The sequence below is a fragment of the Salvelinus alpinus genome, chromosome 21 (assembly GCF_045679555.1).
Source record: "Salvelinus alpinus chromosome 21, SLU_Salpinus.1, whole genome shotgun sequence".
NCBI classification, from domain to species: Eukaryota; Metazoa; Chordata; class Actinopteri; order Salmoniformes; family Salmonidae; genus Salvelinus; species Salvelinus alpinus.
In genome coordinates this window covers 2,511,688-2,532,351 of record NC_092106.1, presented here as the reverse complement: position 1 = coordinate 2,532,351, position 20,664 = coordinate 2,511,688, and the positions used below count along the sequence as shown (strand labels likewise).

Below are 20,664 nucleotides of genomic sequence, written 5' to 3'. Positions count from 1 at the left end.
CACCGATAGAGGTGAATCCACATGGGGCGGGAGGAACCGTCCGTCAGAACACTGGCCAGTGACCGGTTGACGGGGGCCCTCCCAGGTGAAAAACGGATGCCAATCGGTCAGAAGGAATGAAACTGGGTAGACAACAGAGAGGAACCATGGGGACGTGAGGTGAACGTGGGGATAGAGCAGAGCTCAATATCCACCTGCAACCAAGCAGGTGACTGGGCTCAAGAGCCTTGCCCTCCCTGGGGCTAAACAACCACCAATCGGTCGTTGAAGGACCCAGAACCCTCGAAACAGCCCGTTTCTACATAACCGCATGGGTGTAGAAGTTTGCCACCGTCCCCGGATCTCTAGGACAAGGTTCTCTGTTTGTCGAAACCCAGGTTTCTGAAATCGCGCCGGTACCTGTCACCCGCAGGGCTTCAGTGTTCCGCCGTCGGGGGTCAAATCCCTCAACCCCCGTTTTCGTCTTTAACTGTTAATACCTCAAAGTTAAAGTCCAATCTGGAAGGACTTTTTGCACGAAAGGGCACACCTAGACGCGCATTTCCATCTAATCAAAACCTTTTAATCAAAATATTTGACCACCCGGTAACTGTAGCCCATCACCAGAGACAGTAGGAGTCAGGATTTGGAATCTCTAGACCCTCGAAGTATTTTTTTATAATTATTTAAAAAATCAGTCCAGCCGTCCATGCCCCCCTGAAGGCATTTAGAGCCATCCCAAATTTGCACCTGGTAACCCAACTCTAAATGCCTTCAGGGGGGTGCTGGAGGTCCATGGCCGGGTAGGGAGCACCCCCCCCCCCCCCATCCAGTTCCTGCCACTGGTAATTTTTGTGGTTTTTCAAAAGATCTTCTAAAAATGACAGTTCAACTTTCGCTCCAGAGACTAAGTCCAGCCATGCACCTGGTGATTGAATGGGTTACCAGGTGTCGAGCCTCCACAGGCTAACTCCAGACCTCCATGCCTCTGGGCCTACTCTCTCTGCCCTGCCTGCTCTCCTTCAGCTCGGTGCACCTGGTATCTTTATAACACCCTGGTCCTTCAGAACCCCAGGCCTCCATACATTCTCAACCGTGACCAAATGACACACACAGACAAGGGTGAATTTCAAAGAAATGTACTTTTATTTATCAGTGAATCATGGATTGATATGTCCCTCGATTAGTGACCGGGCCAGGCTGGAGTTACGAGACAAATTATTGTACCGGTAATACCGTGCCTGCGTAGCCAGAGAGTGAGACATATGGTCGGCCATGGCTCCGCGGTCTGTAACCAACTCTTGATTAAAGATAATTGTAGCAACGCTTCGTCGAAGTGTACCAAAGGTCACTTTACTTCCAATGCCGAACTCAGCAAATATCTGGGCAACATACTCACCGAGACTATCGTATGTTTTGCCGCAGGACGTGAAAAAGAACTGCTCCGTGTCTGAGCTGAAGCCACTCAGATGAGGCCTGATCTGATGGAAGTGTTTAAGCCAAGTACTCCTCCTCCAACATCACAATTCTGCACTTCCCGACGCTATAGTTCGTTTTGTGGCTTGCAACGCACAGTTGGTAACCCCCACTTTCCTGGGTTACTTCCATAAAATCCCTCTCATGGAACATGGTGACTGGGGATCACCTCGTGCCATTAAATATGGCCAACCGGTTGGTTATGAGAGCCGCAAACCTATGCCTGTCAGAGCAGGTGGCTCGGACTTCCAGTCTATTGAGAACCGAAGGAATCGCCTCTACTTAGCTCGACGAACCGGCTTAACTCCTCATCGCTGAGCACCTCGTCTCAACAGCGGTTGCGAAATTTTGCCCTGTGCATTGCCTGGGTCTGCCGCAAATCCCAGTTCATCGTTGCCAAGCAGAGTAACACACTTCAAATTCCACCGGCTTTAGCATGCCGACTTTTCAGTCGGTACTGCAGAAGATACTTCAGAAAACTTAGTACATCAGCCCGATACATTTTTTACGTGGATGGTGCCAAACCACACCCTTCACATTGGCTATACCACTCAGACACACGTCTGTAATTAGCCGTGGAACACAGTCCTTCATCGGTCTTGCCCTCTGACATTATGTGGAGGAATTCCCGTACTCAGGATAGACTGGAGCGAGTATTGATAATGTGTTTCACTGAAGGGTTTTTACCCAGAATGAAGCCTTCATATTCAGTCAAAATGTCATGTTTTTCACCTCGTAGGCCCTCGGGCTTCAATGGTGGATGACTCACCGTCGACCTCATCACTCTTGCTGTCGTCCGTTGAAGTCCACCTGACGCAGCCTTGCTCCCTCGGTTCCGACAATATTCCACCACCGCTCTGGCTGGTTGCCTGTTTGCTCAACCGACCAACGAACTAGCTCTCTAACCCTCTAACCCTCTAACCCTAACCCTTTTATAGACACATAGTTATTATATACACAGAGTTATTATACATACACACACACACACAGTTATTATACACACACACGCACCCAGTTATTATACACACACAGTTATTATACACGCACACAGTTTGTGTATACACAAAGTTATTATACATACACGCACACAGTTATTATACACACACCCACACAGTTATTATACGCGTGCAGTTATTATACACACACACTTATACACACACTCTATCCAGCATGCCTCGAATTAGGCATGATGATACACACTGTTTCTGGGTTACAAATTTGAAACCTATTTTTGAGCAGTTTTTCATGAACATGGCCGAAAATCATGTTTTAGGCCATATCCAGCATGCCGCGAATTAGGAATTACAAACACACAGTTAGTATGTACACATAGTTATTATACAAATACAGTTATTGTACACACTATTATACACACACACAGTTATAATGCACACACATTTATTAAACACACAGTTATTACACGCACATGCTTATTATACGCACATGCCGCGAATTAGGAATTACAAACACACAGTTGGTATGTACACATAGTTATTATACAAATACAGTTATTGTACACACTATTATACACACACACACCTGTTATGAATAGAGTTATTATACACATACACACTTATACACACACCCTATCCAGCATGCCTCGAATTAGGCATGACGGGACGCATCGTTTCTGGGTTACGAATTTGAAACATATTTTTGATCAGTTTTCCATCAACATGCTGAAAATCACATTTTAGGCCCTATCCAGCATGCAGCGAGTTACGCAAGACGGGAGACACTGTTTCTGGGTCACAAATTTGAAGAAGAAAAATTCAGCACTTTTTCATTAACATGCCACTAGTTCGTAATGACGGGAGACTGTTTCTGGGTCATGAGTTTGAAACATATTTTTGAGCATGAATGTGGCCGTTCCGTTCTGTTATTCTCATAGACATCATTCAAACAGTTTTATAAACTTCAGAGTGTTTTCTATCCAATACTAATAATAATATGCATTCACTCTGGGCACGCTATTCATCTAAAAGTGAAAATGCTGCCCCCTATCCCAAACAAGTTATACAACCTGCTACTTAGGGAGAGGAGCTCCAGGCTGAAGCGCGATAGCACAGTCGTATGGCGATGAGGCGGCAGAGATGGGGTGTGGTGCTTACTGAATACAGGAGCTAGACTGATATTCTGGAGGAAGAGAAGACAGGTCTGGGGGTTCTGGAATGGACTGGGGTGCAGACAAAGCAGGAGGAAGGGCAGAATGTAGACAATTAGAATGACAAAACGTACTCCACGTCGTAACCCTTCCGGTAGACCAGTCAAGTGGGTTGTGTAGCTTTAACCATGGATGGCCCAGAACCAGAGGTGAGTGAAAACAGTCGATTATGTGGAAACTGATCTTTTCCTGGTGATTACCAGAGAGACGCAGGATAACCGGAATAGTTCTCTCCAAAACACGGAAGAGTAGTTTTCCATTGAGAGCGTTGGCATCCAGAGGTGAATCAAGCAACAGTGTCCAGACCCAACTGATTAACAACCCCTCAGTCCAGAAAACTTTTGTCTGCACCTGAATCGTCAAGAGCGGGCAGAGGAAAAGCCTGGCTCTGCCACACCAGGTTGGCCTCAAGCAGGGGTCTGGGAGATGATGGGCAGGTGATTTGGCTCAACAGTATATCCCCTACTACTGCTGAGCCCCCTCTTTGGAGACCAGATGACCAATCTGGCCACAGTATAGACAGCTCCTAGTACTGACACGCCGCTGCCTCTCCTCTGGAGATAGACGGGTCCGGCCAAGCTGCATGGGTTCAGGATTAGAACCTGCCTGGTGATGTGATGCAGTCAGAGAAATTGAGCAAAGCACAGAAGCAGACGTTATGGGACATGCAACCCTACCTACCCTCTCCCTCCGACGCTCACGGAGACGGTTGTCAATGCGGATAGTGAGAGAAATGAGTTCATCAGGCTCCTCTCTGGACACCAACTCATCCTTGAGGGTCTCAGTGAGTGTGTTCCGGAATGCTCACTGAGGAGCCTCATCATTCCAACCGCTCTCTGCGGCGAGGGTGCGGAACTCACATGCCATCTCAGCCACACTCTGAGAGCCTTGACGAAGGGACAGAAGTCATTTGGCAGCATCCTTTCCACAGACCGGGTGGTCGAAGACCCTACTCATCTCATCTGTGAATCCACTGTAGGAGGACCAGAGATGACTCTCTCCCAAACCGCAGTGGCCCAGGAGAGCGCTGCTCCCCGAAGGCAGCCAATCAAAAAATAAATCTTGGCTCATTCACTAGCATAAGAGTAAGGCTGTTGCTCAAATACTAGTGAACATTGTACAAGAATGCACATGCCACGATTGCCATCATAGCGCTCAGGAATCGGAAGAAAAAGCTCCCGGGGTGGAGAAGAGGAACTGGAGACAGGTTGTGTATTCTGGACGGAGGTTCGGACCTGTAGGTCAGACAGGTTCCGTGAAAACTCTTTGATGTTCTCCTGTAGGGTTTTCAGGGCTTGGTCATGTTGGTCAAGAAGGGTGCCTTGACCAACAAGAATTTGATGAATAGTTGGAGAGCCTGCTGGGTTCATCGTTGGCCAGATCGTACTGTTACGATGAGCGATGGGGGGGAACCCAAGAGCGGACTCAGAAGAGGTAGCCGGGATGAATGCCCAAAAATGTTTAATGAACACAGAGAAATGGGGAGTGCAGAACCTGGGTAGCTCAGATGAGTTGCAAAAACCCAGGAGTTTAGAATGAGGTTGGAGTTGGATGAGTAGAACAGGGGAACAGGTCCTGAGGGGAATCCAAGGTAATTGTGGTAAGTGATATCCAGAGCAAGGTGGTTGGTGGTGAGATGTGGAACAGGAGACAGGAGCCAGAGACAGAGCGGTAACTGCAAGGAGAGGACAAAAATGGTATAAGCAGGAAAACGAGCACAGCAGAGCAACAGGAGTTTATGTAGAGATCTTGATTTATGGATGAGTTGTAGCTGGTAGGGATCTGCTCTGACTCCAGCACACCTGTCTCTAACCACACAATTAAACAGAGAGGGAGAGGGAGAGTACAGGGAAAGAACTGTAGGTCAAGGAGACACCGGACTACCACCAGCGGGTGTAGCAGGAACAGATGTGACAATTACAACTTCACATAACATGACACAAGAAGAAAGACTAGCTATAACCCAGCTAAGACAAAACAAACATATAACAATTAAACCTGCAGACAAATGGATAACCAGCAATATCTCCTGGAAGCCAATCGCCAACTTTCCAATACACAACACTACACTCCCATCCCCACTTCCAGACAGATTATAGCGGACCTCTATAAAAATAAATACATTTCACATTGACAGAAATAATATTTAGATGGACCTGATATACCGAGACAGATACTTTAAAAAAATCTCTTACCAAAAATTCACAAAACACCAGAGATGTGGACTGTCCCTTTTCGGGTCGCCATGGGAAGACCGATCGTCTCAGATTGTGGCAGCGAGTCATCTCCAGCAGCTGAATTTATAGATCACTTACTCAATCTCATCTCACAAAAGCATGCCAGCTAGATCAAGGACACATATCACTTCATAGTGACTCCGTACCATTGCAGTCCCAGCACACGCATATCTTTTCACCATAGAAATAGACTCTCTTTATACAAACATAAACATCCCTTCAGGGATGGCAGCAGTGGGAGCCGCACTCTGAAGATATCCAGATAGACAGAGACCAGACAAACACATTTTACAGCTACTTGAACTGGGGCTCAGAAATAATGACTTTATATTTAATAACCAATACTATCTACAGATCCATGGGACAGCAATGGGCAAAAAGTTCGCTCCAGCCTACGCCAACATACATTTTTTATTTTATTTTATTTTACCGTTATTTTACCAGGTAAGTTGACTGAGAACACGTTCTCATTTGCAGCAACGACCTGGGGAATAGTTACAGGGGAGAGGAGGGGGATGAATGAGCCAATTGTAAACTGGGGATTATTTGGCGGACTGGGAGATGACTTATTATATGTGGCGGACTGGGAGACCACAGCTGAGACCACAGTGACAAAAGCATGGATTCATTTTTCTGCGTCATTTTTGGACAGAAAGTTTCTGATTTTTGCAATGTTACGTAGATGGAAAAAAGCTGTACTTGAAACAGTCTTGATATGTTCGTCAAAAGAGATCAGGGTCCAGAGTAACGCCAAGGTCCTTCACAGTTTTATTTGAGACGACTGTACAACCATAAAGATCAATTGTCAGATTCAACAGAAGATCTCTTTGTTTCTTGGGACCTAGAACAAGCATCTCTGTTTTGTCCGAGTTTAAAAGTAGAACATTTGCAGCCATCCACTTTCTTATGTATGAAACACAGGCTTCCAGCGAGGGCAATTTTGGGGCTTCACCATGTTTCATCGAAATGTACAGCTGTGTGTCATCCGCATAGCAGTGAAAGTTAACATTATGTTTCTGAAAGACATCACCAAGAGGTAACATATATAGTGAAAACAATAGTGGTCCTAAAACGGACCCTTGAGGAACACCGAAATGTACAGTTGATTTGTCAGAGGACAAACCATCCAGAGACAAACTGATATCTTTGCGACAGATAAGATCTAAACCAGGCCAGAACTTGCCTTGAAACTTCCAAAAGAGACTATAAACAAGGTGGCTTTCCACCGAGTACACAGACTTGGAGCTCGGAGCGACAAGACCAATGGTCCCCGACCGATCAATGCAAAATTTGAACTCTACCAACAAAAGGAGCTGATCAAAAGCAGGGGAAGGGAGCTTAAAATGACAAAATTTGGTCTCAATGACCAATTTCCGAGGGAGATAAACGAACAATGTAAGAGACTGTTTCTGGTACAGCGGCAACAGAGGGAGAAGGGTAAGCGTGCCTTTCTCATTGTGGACAAACTATAGATGGACAGCTATTCCGAGACAGCTCCATAACAGCATGGCTGTAATAGATTCTACCGGGACTGTAGGTTATGAAAAAAAGAAAGTATGGGAACTGTAAAAAATATCTGAACACTATGAAGTGGATATGAACACACATACTCAATTACATGCTCACTTACACATACAGACTTATACACACACACACACACACACACACACATCTGATCTCGCTCTCTTCTCTCACTCTCTCTTTCTCTCTTTTCTCTTCTCTTCTCTCCCTCTCACCTCTCTATTGTCGAACTGTTTTATAATTTAATATGTTTCTTGTTTGTCTATCTTTTTATGTATTTGTCTACAAGTTTATATATGTTTACAACAAGCAAGGGGAAGATATCAGAATAGGGGCATTGGGGAATAATAACATATTGTACGGAATACATTAGCACTGTAGTGAAGCCATCTTTCATGATCATGTGAAACGTCAATTGCTATGGAAAATGCAGGGATGTTGTCACGTTCCTGACCTGTTTTCTGTTTATTTTGTATGTGTTAGTCGGTCAGGGCGTGAGTTTGGGTGGGCAGTCTATGTTATGTGTTTCTATGTTGGTTAATGGGTGACCTGATATGGTTCTCAATTAGAGGCAGGTGGTTTACGTTTCCTCTGATTGAGAGCCATATTAAGGTAGGTGGTTTCACATTGTTTGTTGTGGGTGGTTGTCTCCTGTGTCTGTGTCTATGTTTGTTTGTCCGTTCGTTCGTTTTGTGTAGTCATTTTTCCTGTTTGTGCGTTCTTCGTTACATGTAAGTTCTTACGTCCAGGTCTGTCTACATCGTTTTGTTATTTTGTAAATTCTCAAGTGTTGTTTCGTGTTCGTCTATCATTTAAATAAATTCATTATGTCAAACTACCACGCTGCATATTGGTCATCTGATCCTTCTCGCCTCTCCTCGTCTGAGGAGGAGGAAGAAGTAGAAGATCGTTACAGATGTGTTTTTAAATGATGTATTTATGAAGCAACTTTAACAGTGATACCATATGGATTACAATTATCATCATGTATATTAAGGCTATACGCACTACATGTTACACACATAGACACTCAACAATGCAAATTGGCAGAGTTATTATTTTTTTGGACAGCACACATTATACTCTTATACATCTTACTCTTATACAGACATCGTACACACTTTCCCTAAATCACATCCAATATCATACACATCAACCTACTCAGATTTACTACACACATAATATATTGTCTCAATTCTCTTACATCTGTGGCATTGGCTCACAGGCAAACAGGCAAAGGAATAAAACAAATATTGCTAGAACCTATTTCTTGAATTCTAAACATTAGAACATTAGAGAGCTCTAATTTTGACCGTCATAATACCTCTGATGGCAGTAACTTTACAAGCACTAATTATGATCAATTTAGACTGAGAATAGTATCTAGTTATGGTAAGAGGTGAAATAAGTATAGCCAGTTGTAATTGTAACGGTTTAGCAGATTATTAAAAAAGAAGATCAGTCTTTACTGGCTAAAAGAAAAGGAATATAACATATACTGTTTACAGGAAACTCACTCTACATCCTTAGATGAAGTTGCGTGGAAAAAGGAATGGGGTGGTGAAATCATTTTCTGTCATGGACAAAGAAACTCAAAAGGTGTGATGATATTAATTAACAAAAAATGTGATCTGAATGTGCAAATAGTCAGGAATGGTTCGCAAGGAAGGTGGGTCTTTTTGAATATGAAAATGGACGAAAAGGAGATTTGGCTCATTAATCTACATGGTCTAAATCAGGATGATCCATACTTCTTCAAAAATATTTATACCAATTTATTGAACTTACAGACAACAAATGATCAAATCATTATGGTAGGAGACTATAACACAGTGTTAAGTACCTCAATGGATCATGAAGGTAATCACTCCACAAACTATCATCACCGTGCCCTTAAGTAAATCAGAAATATTATGGACACATTAGAAATAGTGGATATTTGGAGACTAAAAAAACCCAACCTACATGGAGGAGACTTAATCAAGCTAGTCATCTTGACTACATTCTTGTCTCTTTCTTTCTTGCATCAAAGGTTAAAAAAGTTTTAATAGGAGACAGAATGTGATTGGATCATCATCTAATTGGCCTTCACATAACTCTTATAAAATGTCCACGTGGACAGGGATATTGGAAATTTAATCAAAGTTTACTGGAGAACAACTTATTTTTTAACCTTTCTAGCTCAGGGGTTCCGCTAGCGGAACACCCACAACATTCCATTGAAAAGACAGCGCGTGAAATTCAAAAATATTTTTGAAGAAATATTTTACTTTCACACATTAACAAGTCCAATACAGCAAATGAAAGATAAACATCTTGTTAATCTACCCATGGTGTCCGATTTCAAAAATGATTTACAGTGAAAGCACAACATATGATTATGTTAGGTCAGAGCCAAGTCACAAACACACACAGACATTTTTTCAGCCAACAATAGGAGTTAGAAAAAGCAGAAATATAGTTAAAATGAATCACTAACCTTTGATTATCTTCATCAGATGACAGTCATAGGACATCATGTTATACATGTATTGTGTGTTTTGTTCGATAATGTGCATATATATATAAAAAAAATCTCAGTTTCCATTGGCGCGTTACATGCAGTAATGTTTTGATTCCAAAACATCCGGTGATTTTGCAGAAATACTCATAATAAACATTGATAAAAGATGCAGAGCGTCTGCTAAATGACTTAAATGTAAATGTAATGCAAGTGTTATTCACAAAATTAAAGATAAACTTATCCTCTATGCAACCGCTGTGTCAGATTTCAAAATAAACTTTACGGAAAAATAATAATCTGAGAACGGCGCTCAGAGCACAATCCAGCAAAAGAAATAGTCGCCATTTTGGCGTCAACAGAAGCTACAAAAACACTATAAATATTCACTTACCTTCGAATAACTTCATCAGAAGGCACTCCCAGGATTCCCAGTTTGACAATAAATTACTGATTTGTTCCATAAAGTTCCATAAAGCCCATCATTTAGCCACTTGTTGTTAGCATGTTCAGCCCAGTAATCCCTTTTCATGACGCACGAGCAATCCCTCCAGACAAAAACTCAAAAAGTTCCGTTACAGGTCGTAGAAACAAGTCAAATGATGTATGCAATCCATATTTAGGATGTGTTTAACTTCTTGTGAATAGGGGGGGCGCTGTTTTCACTTTGGAAAAAATCGTGCTGAAATTAAACGGCCTCGTACTCTGTTCTAGATCATACAATATGCATATTATTATTCCTATTGGATAGAAAACACTCTGAAGTTTCTAAAACTGTTTGAATTATATCTGTGAGTAAAACAGAACTCATTTGGCAGTAAACTTCCATACAGGAAGTGAAAAATCTGAAAACGAGGCTCTGTGTCAGTGCCTGCCTATTCAACTGGCTTTTATTTATCGATCTGTATGCACTTCATACGCCTTCCACTAGATGTCAACAGGCAGTGGAAGGTTGAAAGGGGTGTCTAGCTTGATCTGAGGCCGAATAAGAGCTTTTGGAGTGGCAGGTCCGCCCATTTTCAGAATTTTCAATGTCTTCAATGACAATCCATCAGGACACTATGAGAATTTCCAGCACTGTGTTGAGTTTAAGCTTCCTGGAGCAACGGGAAGTGGTTTATTTACCCCAAAAGTGGTTTTGACTTCACAATTACAGTTAGTGAAAACACTGCATTCAACCCTCTGTAAATCAGTCAGTTCTTAACGTAAAGACTTGAAACTCAGGATTCTGTAAAAGCCTACACCAATGAGGATATGTGTTTACTTCCTGTAACAACTAGAAGTGCCTTAAATTGGTGTCATAGGGGTTGTTTCGAAGGGTTAAAAAGGTCACATCTTTCCAAAATGTCATATACAGTGGGGAGAACAAGTATTTGATACACTGCCGATTTTGCAGGTTTTCCTACTTACAAAGCATGTAGAGGTCTGTAATTTTTATCATAGGTACACTTCAACTGTGAGAGACGGAATTTAAAACAAAAATCCAGAAAATCACATTGTATGATTTTTAAGTAATTAATTCGCATTTTATTGCATGACATAAGTATTTGATCACCTACCAACCAGTAAGAATTCCGGCTCTCACAGACCTGTTAGTTTTTCTTTAAGAAGCCCTCCTGTTCTCCACTCATTACCTGTATTAACTGCACCTGTTTGAACTCGTTACCTGTATAAAAGACACCTGTCCACCCACTCAATCAAACAGACTCCAACCTCTCCACAATGGCCAAGACCAGAGAGCTGTGTAAGGACATCAGGGATAAAATTGTAGACCTGCACAAGGCTGGGATGGGCTACAGGACAATAGGTAAGCAGCTTGGTGAGAAGGCAACAACTGTTGGCGTAATTATTAGAAAATGGAAGAAGTTCAAGATGACGGTCAATCACCCTCGGTCTGGGGCTCCATGCAAGATCTCACCTCGTGGGGCATCAATGATCATGAGGAAGGTGAGGGATCAGCCCAGAACTACACGGCAGGACCTGGTTAATGACCTGAAGAGAGCTGGGACCACAGTCTCAAAGAAAACCATTAGTAACACACTACGCCGTCATGGATTAAAATCCTGCAGCGCACGCAAGGTCCCCCTGCTCAAGCCAGCGCATGTCCAGGCCCGTCTGAAGTTTGCCAATGACCATCTGGATGATCCAGAGGAGGAATTGGAGAAGGTCATGTGGTCTGATGAGACAAAAATAGAGCTTTTTGGTCTAAACTCCACTCGCCGTGTTTGGAGGAAGAAGAAGGATTAGTACAACCCCAAGAACACCATCCTAACCGTGAAGCTTGGAGGTGGAAACATCATTATTTGGGGATGCTTTTCTGCAAAGGGGACAGGATGACTGCACCGTATTGAGGGGAGGATGGATGGGGCCATGCATCGCGAGATCTTGGCCAACAACCTCCTTCCCTCAGTAAGAGCATTGAAGATAGGTCGTGGCTGGGTCTTCCAGCATGACAACGACCCGAAACACACAGCCAGGGCAACTAAGGAGTGGCTCCGTAAGAAGCATCTCAAGGTCCTGGAGTGGCCTAGCCAGTCTCCAGACCTGAACCCAATAGAAAATCTTTGGAGGGAGCTGAAAGTCCGTATTGCCCAGCGACAGCCCCGAAACCTGAAGGATCTGGAGAAGGTCTGTATGGAGGAGTGGGCCAAAATCCCTGCTGCAGTGTGTGCAAACCTGGTCAAGAACTACAGGAAACATATGATCTCTGTAATTGCAAACAAAGGTTTCTGTACCAAATATTAAGTTCTGCTTTTCTGATGTATCAAATACTTATGTCATGCAATAAAATGCAAATTAATTACTTAAAAATCATACAATGTGATTTTCTGGATTTTTGTTTTAGATTCTGTCTCTCACAGTTGAAGTGTACCTGTGATAAAAATTACAGACCTCTACATGCTTTGTAAGTAGGAAAACCTGCAAAATCGGCAGTGTATCAAATACTTGTTCTCCCCACTGTATGTGGTTAGGCAACCCTCATGAACTGTAAATCAGTCATTTCTCCCATCAGATGTACAATAAAAACTCACACACACAGCCAGGATGGAGTGACACAGTATGTGGCTTAAAGACACACAGAACCTGCAATAGTTACCGGCGTTCGCACCATCAAAGAACCGTTAGACCTAGAGCTCTGAAACTTTATAAACCTGTTCTAGAGCTTAAGTCGGTAGTGCACTATGAGTTATGTGGTTTTATAAGGTTCTCAGGCTGAGACACAGCCTTGTCCATTTGCAATAACTTCAATTCATTTTAAACGTTGAGAAAATGACTACTCTTAGAAAAGGCCCAGAATCACAAGACTAGGTGCATTGAAACCGCCTCGGCTCATAGAGACTGACATTACACGTTTCTGTCCGATAGCTCGTACAGGGACCCCGTAGCAACCCCCGAAATAAGTTAATTTCCAGCACTAACTAAGGTCGCTGCTCGGGCTCCGAATGACCTATTGACCCGAAACTCGGGATCCAGGGTCGCCTCAGCTAGGCCTACACATAATGTCAGAACTGGACCCGCAGCTCGAATGTAACCATGTTTTTAAAGGTTTTTTTATGGTTGTAACAGAAGGCGCTATGAATTGTGGGCCTGCTCTAAAATATGTGAGAGCTGCCTTCTAAAAGAGTTGGTCAGAGTGAATTTGGTGTCAGTATGTGTATGTTTTTTGTCAGTATGATATCTTATTGACTGATGGCTGACTTGATGGCAGTATAATATATTGGCATTGCACATTTTATATTGCAAATGGACAGTGTACATTTCCAATGTATTTAATGAGGGATTTACCATCACCAAATGGACAGGCTGAAATCAACACCAACAAGCGATGGAGAGGAATAACTATCACTGCTCGGCCATCCCGAGTTCAACGGGCCAGTCAGTTGGGCATTTCTGCAGTATATTAGAGCATGTCCAATTCATGATGGTAAATGCCCATTGTAAGACATTGCAAATGGACTGTTTACATTTGTCCATTTCCAATGCATTTAATGAGTGATTTTCATGTTAGGACTTCCTATTACGAAATGGACATGCTGAATCAATATCAACGATAAATTCTTCCTTCCTATGATAAAACATGACAAATAGACCTTCTAGGTTGATTCAGTGCTTAACATAGTGATATACACTGCTCAAAAAAATTAAGGGAACACTTAAACAACACAATGTAACTCCAAGTCAATCACACTTCTGTGAAATCAAACTGTCCACTTAGGAAGCAACACTGATTGACAATAAATTTCACATGCTGTTGTGCAAATAGAATAGACAACAGGTGGAAATTATAGGCAATTAGCAAGACACCCCCAATAAAGGAGTGGTTCTGCAGGTGGTGACCACAGACCACTTCTCAGTTCCTATGCTTCCTGGCTGATGTTTTGGTCACTTTTGAATGCTGGCGGTGCTTTCACTCTAGTGGTAGCATGAGACGGAGTCTACAACCCACACAAGTGGCTCAGGTACTGCAGCTCATCCAGGATGGCACATCAATGCGAGCTGTGGCAAGAAGGTTTGCTGTGTCTGTCAGCGTAGTGTCCAGAGCATGGAGGCGCTACCAGGAGACAGGCCAGTACATCAGGAGACGTGGAGGAGGCCGTAGGAGGGCAACAACCCAGCAGCAGGACCGCTACCTCCGCCTTTGTGCAAGGAGGAGCACTGCCAGAGCCCTGCAAAATGACCTCCAGCAGGCCACAAATGTGCATGTGTCAGCATATGGTCTCACAAGGGGTCTGAGGATCTCATCTCGGTACCTAATGGCTAAAACGCTAATAAAACTAAATACATGCTCTAGCATCACCACTCTGGACGGTTCTGACGTAGAATATGTGGACAACTATAAATACCTCCAGACTCATACTAAGCATCTCCAATCCAAAATTAAATCTAGAATCGGCTTCCTATTTCCAACAAAGCCTCCTTCACTCACGCTGCCAAACATACCCTCGTAAAACTGACTATCCTACCGATCCTCGACTTCAGCGATGTCATTTACAAAATTGCCTCCAACACTCTACTCAGCAAACTGGATGCAGTCTATCACAGTGCCATCCGTTTTTTTCACCAAAGCCCCATATACCATCTACCACTGTGTCCTGTATGCTCTCGTCGGCTGGCCCTCGCTACATATTACTCTGCCAGACCCACTGGCTCCAGGTCATCTATAAGTCTTTGCTAGGTAAAGCTCAGGCTTATCTCAGCTCACTGGTCACCATAACAACACCCACCCGTAGCACGCGCTCAAGCAGGTATATCTCACTGGTCATCCCCAAAGCCAACACCACTTTTGGCCGCCTTTCCTTCCAGTTTTCTGCTGCCAGTGACTGGAGCAAATTGCAAAAATCGCTGAAGTTGGAGACTTATATCTGCCTCACTAACTTTAAGCATCAGCTATCTGAGCAGCTTACCGATCGCTGCAGCTGTACTTGGTCCATCTGTAAATAGCCCATCCAACTACCTACCTCATCCCCATAATGTTTTTATTTACTTTTTTTGCTCTTTTGCACACCAGTATTTCTACTTGCACATCATCATCTGCACATCTATCACTCCAGTGTTAATTTGCTACATTGTAATTACTTCGCTACTATGGCCTATTTATTGCCTTACTCCATTTGCACACGCTGTATATATATTTTTCTATTGTTATTGACTGTACTTTTGTTTATCCAGTGTGTAACTCTGTGTTGTTGTTTTTTGTCGCACTGCTTTACTTTATCTTTGCCAGGTCGCAGTTGTAAATGAGAACTTGTTCTCAACTAGCCTACCTGGTTAAATAAAGGTGAAATAAAAATATAAAAAACAGGATCAAATCAAATCAAACCCAGCCTAAAACCCCAAACAGCAAGCAATGCAGGTGTAGAAGCACGGTGGCTAGGAAAAACTCCCTAGAAAGGCCAAAACCTAGGAAGAAACCTAGAGAGGAACCAGGCTATGAGGGGTGGCCAGTCCTCTTCTGGCTGTGCCGGGTGGAGATTATAACAGAACATGGCCAAGATGTCCAAATGTTCTTAAATGACCAGCATGATCAAATAATAATAATCACAGTAGTTGTCGAGGGTGCAACAAGTCAGAACCTCAGGAGTAAATGTCAGTTGGCTTTTCATAGCCAATCATTGAGAGTATCTCTACCGCTCCTGCTGTCTCTAGAGAGTTGAAAACAGCAGGTCTGGGACAGGTAGCACATCCGGTGAACAGGTCGCACGTCCGATGCACCAGAACTCAATTTCGAGTGTCATAGCAAAGGGTCTGAATATTTATGTAAATAAACCTGTTTTCGCTTTGTCATTATGGCGTATTGTGTGTAGATTGAGGAACATTTTTTTTATTTAATCCATTTTCGAGTAAGGTTGTAACATAATAAAATTTGGGAAAGGGGTCTGAATACTTTCCAAATGCACTGCATATATTATAAAAGTGGTAATTTTCTTATGTCTCTGTGATTGTTTAACATAAGTATAAAAGTATCTTACCCTAACTCATTCACTACAGCATATAGACTGAAAACATCGTATTCATTATACTGTTAGAGCATGGGAAGGAGGTTATGTTAAAGATATGTCAGTAACACTTCATAAAAGCTCATACATGCTTATAAGAAATAGTAAGGCATTATATATTTTTTATTGGAATTTCAGTTATGTCCTGGATTAACTGAATGGATATGGACTTGCCCCGAAGCTGGTCGGTCAGCAGAGCCAATATATTTCACAACGTCTCCTTCATCAGTAGCATCCCTCATGTCTAGATTGGGAAAATACAAAGGAGGAGCCTACACCACTAGAGTGCAGTAGAGTGAGGTAGTTAGTATATGGATGTGGAATTTAAGAATCATGCCTAGCCATCAACATAGGGGTCAATTGCATTTTATTTCAGTAAATTCAGGAAGTATTTTTTCCATTGCCACACACCAACAGTAATTCTGGAAGTTCTCATCATGTAGAATAACAGTCAAAATCATTTTTAAAGTATATACATCAGAAGTTATATTAAGTCTGTAAAACTCATATTTAACCTGTGAAGACAAGATCGATCAACTTGACCAATGCAAATGTATGTATTTCCTCATAAAAAATGAATCATTTTGAAAAGATCAACTCTTGCGTGCTTGCCTGAGTGTGTGTGTGTGTGTGTGTGTGTGTGTGTGTGTGTGTGTGTGTGTGTGTGTGTGTGTGTGTGTGTGTGTGTGTGTGTGTGTGTGTGTGTGTGTGTGTGTGTGTGTGTGTGTGTGTGTGTGTGTGTGTGTGTGTGTGTGTGTGTGTGTGTGTCTGCACGTATGTCTCAGGGGTTGTAAGGGTGAAATTAGGTGAAAGGAGCTCCACCTTCACAGCAAACAAAAGCCTCTCCTCCTTTCCGCTCTCTCTCTCACTCCCTTCCTCGCTAACTTTTCTTCCCTCCCTCCTTCCCTCGTCTCTTATCTGTCCTGCCCGGATGTGCATGTCTGAGTGCTGTATCCTGCAGGTGCCTCTGGCAGTAGCGACAGTTAGGGAAGTTAGTAACAACTACTACAGGAAAGGAGTACAGAACATTAGTTGCTGTTGGAGAGACACCACACGGACCAAGCCTTTTAGTCTGGGAAGACCACGAACAGAGTAGGACTTCTGAGGATATCCTTTCTTCCTATCTATAGTATCTGGACTGAAGGACTCCTCTGATGGTGATTCAGTGACGGTTCTAACCTGGGTGTGCGCCATAACGGTGAAACTGGATGAACACAGGTGAGCTCGAAATGAGAGGAATAAGAGAAGGGAAGACAGTGTAAATTAATAATAGTTCATGTTGAGAGCATATCCTGGAGAGAGCGAGAACGTATTTAGTCAGGTTCATTATGAGATGATTATAATACATTAGGGTGATACATGCTTAAGACAGGTCTTACAATGTATTATAATTGCATCATATTCCATCTGCAGGCTAGTTAACTGTTTTTTATTTATTTTAGGTGTAGATCAGCTTTAATATTGCAGATATTATTGCAGTACCAGTCAGTTTGGACACAGCTACTAATTCAAGGGTTTTACTTTGTTTGTACTATTTTCTACATTGTAGAATAATAGTGAAGACATCAAAACTATGAAATAACACATATGGAATCATGTAGTAACCAAAAAAGTGTTGGTGAAGTACTGCATATACATTTTTACAAATATATTTTCCTTTATTATGTTACCATAACCCTACCACCCGTCCCCTAATTGGAGTAAACTGATGGACAACAACACTTTAACTTCTACTTCCAGCTTATACATACTAAATACATTTTACGGACAAAACTATTGTAAAATAAATAATTTTTGTTTTGTTTTTAATCCCGTCTTTCAGCTACCCCCAACCTATACAATCTATCTCTGAAGACCATTCAGTTTTGTTTTTGCCATGTATTTTTAACTGTGCTGTTTTCATAAAAGATCTGAACCTATATATATACATTTTACGGACCCAGTATATTTTTCATTAATTATATTGTTGTTTTTAGTCCCACCCTTCAGCTAGACTCAACCGCTCCCATCTAAACTCAGCAAAAAAATAAATGTCCTCTCACTGTCAACGGCGTTTATTTTCAGCAAACTTAACATAATACTTGTATGAACATAACAAGATTCAACAACTGAGACATAAACAGAACAAGTTCCATAGACTTGTGACTAACAGAAATTGAATAATGTGTCCCTGAACAAAGGCGGGACTGAGACAGGTAGGGGCGGGACTGAGACATGTAATGGCGGACTGAACGTAGTTATGTAGAGCACCTCAAGATAAAAACGTAATATTCAATATCGGCAAGTTAGACTAAATATTAGCACTACACAATCTGGTGGGTCAGTACAGGTGCATCAAAGCAGGGACCGAGAGACTGAAAAACAGCTTCTATCTCAAGGCCATCAGACTGTTAAACAGCCACCACTAACATTTAGTGGCCGCTGCCAACATACTGACTCAACTCCAGCCACTTTAATAATGGGAATTGATGGAAATTATGTACAAATGTATCATTAGCCACTTTAAACAATGCCACTTAATATAATGTTTACATACCCTACATTACTCATCTCATATGTATATGTATATACTGTACTGTATATCATCCACTGCATCTTGCCATCTTTATGTAATACATGTATCACTAGCCACTTTAAACTATGCCACTTTATGTTTACATACCCTACATTACTCATCTCATATGTATAGACTGTACACTATACCATCTACTGCATCTTGCCTATGCCGTTCTGTACCATCACTCATTCATATATCTTTATGTACATATTCTTTATCCCTTTACACTTGTGTGTATAAGGTAGTAGTTGTGGAATTGTTAGGTTAGATTACTTGTTGGTTATTACTGCATTGTCGGAACTAGAAGCACAAGCATTTCGCTACACTCGCATTAACATCTGCTAACCATGTGTATGTGACAAATACAATTTTATTTTATTTGATTTGGGTGATAACCTTCAATCTGGATAATAACACAAAACAAATCTTAAGACTAGAGAAATGTATCGACAAATATTTTGAAAACAAGCAACACCCAAACATGACGGAGAGTAAGACAGGGGAACCGATTTCAAAAAGAAATCGGACACAGACTATTTAATATTTTCACCACCGGGAATGGTAAAGGTCGAAACCGATCTGTTAAAATCAATAAATGACAAACTGGGTATACTTGAATTAGTAAGGATATAAAAGAGTTGAAGGCAAGCCTCGAGATGAGTGATGAAAAAGCTGCGACATTGGAGAAGGAAACAAACAAGCTAAAAGTGACAGTCAATAAGATTGAAATCGAAGTGAATGAACTTAAAAAGGAGAACATCGTTCTGAGAGAAGGCTTACTTGACATACAGACTAGATCCATGAGAGAGAATCTGGTACTTACAGGTATCCAAGAGAAAGAAGGAGAAGTTCCTGAATCTGTAGTTAGAGAGTTCCTCCTTACAGCGCTTCAGTAAAACAAGGTTGTCCACTATCGGCATATATATTTATTATTACTATCCAAATGTTAGCTGTTAAAATTAGATCAAACAATAATATTAAGGGATTAGAAATCCGTGGCTTAAAAACTAAGGTGTCATTTAACGCTGATGATTCATGTTTTCTTTTAAAACCACAACTAGAATCTCTCCACAGCCTCATAGAGGATCTAGATACCTTTGCTATCCTTTGTGGATTAAAACCACATTATGACAAGTGTACTTACTATATTACGTATTGGATCACAAAAAAAATGCTAATTTCACATTACCGTGTAGTTTACCAATTAAATGGTCTGACGGAGATGGACATACTCGGTATACAAATCCCAAAAGAAAGAAATAATCTCACTCCAAAACGTTTTTATAGAAATGTAGCAAAAATAGATAAGATCTTGCTACCATGGAAAGGAAAATACCTGTCTATTTGTGGAAAAATTACCCTGATTAACTCTTTAGTTATATCAGTTTACCTATTTGCTTATGGTTTTGCTTACACATTAGTTACCTGCTTTTTAAATTATATGAACAAAAAAGATTCAATTTGATTCTGAATGGCAAACCAGGCTAAATTAAAAGGCCTATTTATATAACGAATATGAATTCGGAGGGCAGAAATTATAAAAAATTAAAGCATTAGACCTCTCACTAAAGGCATCAGTCATACAAAAGTTATACTTAAATCCAAACTTGTTCTCTAGTAAATTGGTAGAAATTTCTCATCCTATATTCAAGAATGGCCCTTTTCCCTTTATTCAGATTACACCTGCTCACTTTCGGTTGTTTGAAAAGGAAATAATCTCCAAGCCTTAGAAA

General features: G+C 41.7%; 1 protein-coding gene across 1 annotated transcript in view; it reads left to right on the top strand.

Moving 5' to 3' along the window:
- Positions 1-17,340: 17,340 nt before the first annotated feature.
- The window catches only part of ano7 (anoctamin 7), a 58,300-nt gene continuing 54,976 nt past the window's right edge, over positions 17,341-20,664 (top strand). Inside the window, exon 1 of the mRNA XM_071356499.1 lies at positions 17,341-17,592. The gene's annotated coding sequence lies outside the window, so the exon portion shown is untranslated. The remainder of the gene's footprint in view (positions 17,593-20,664) is intronic.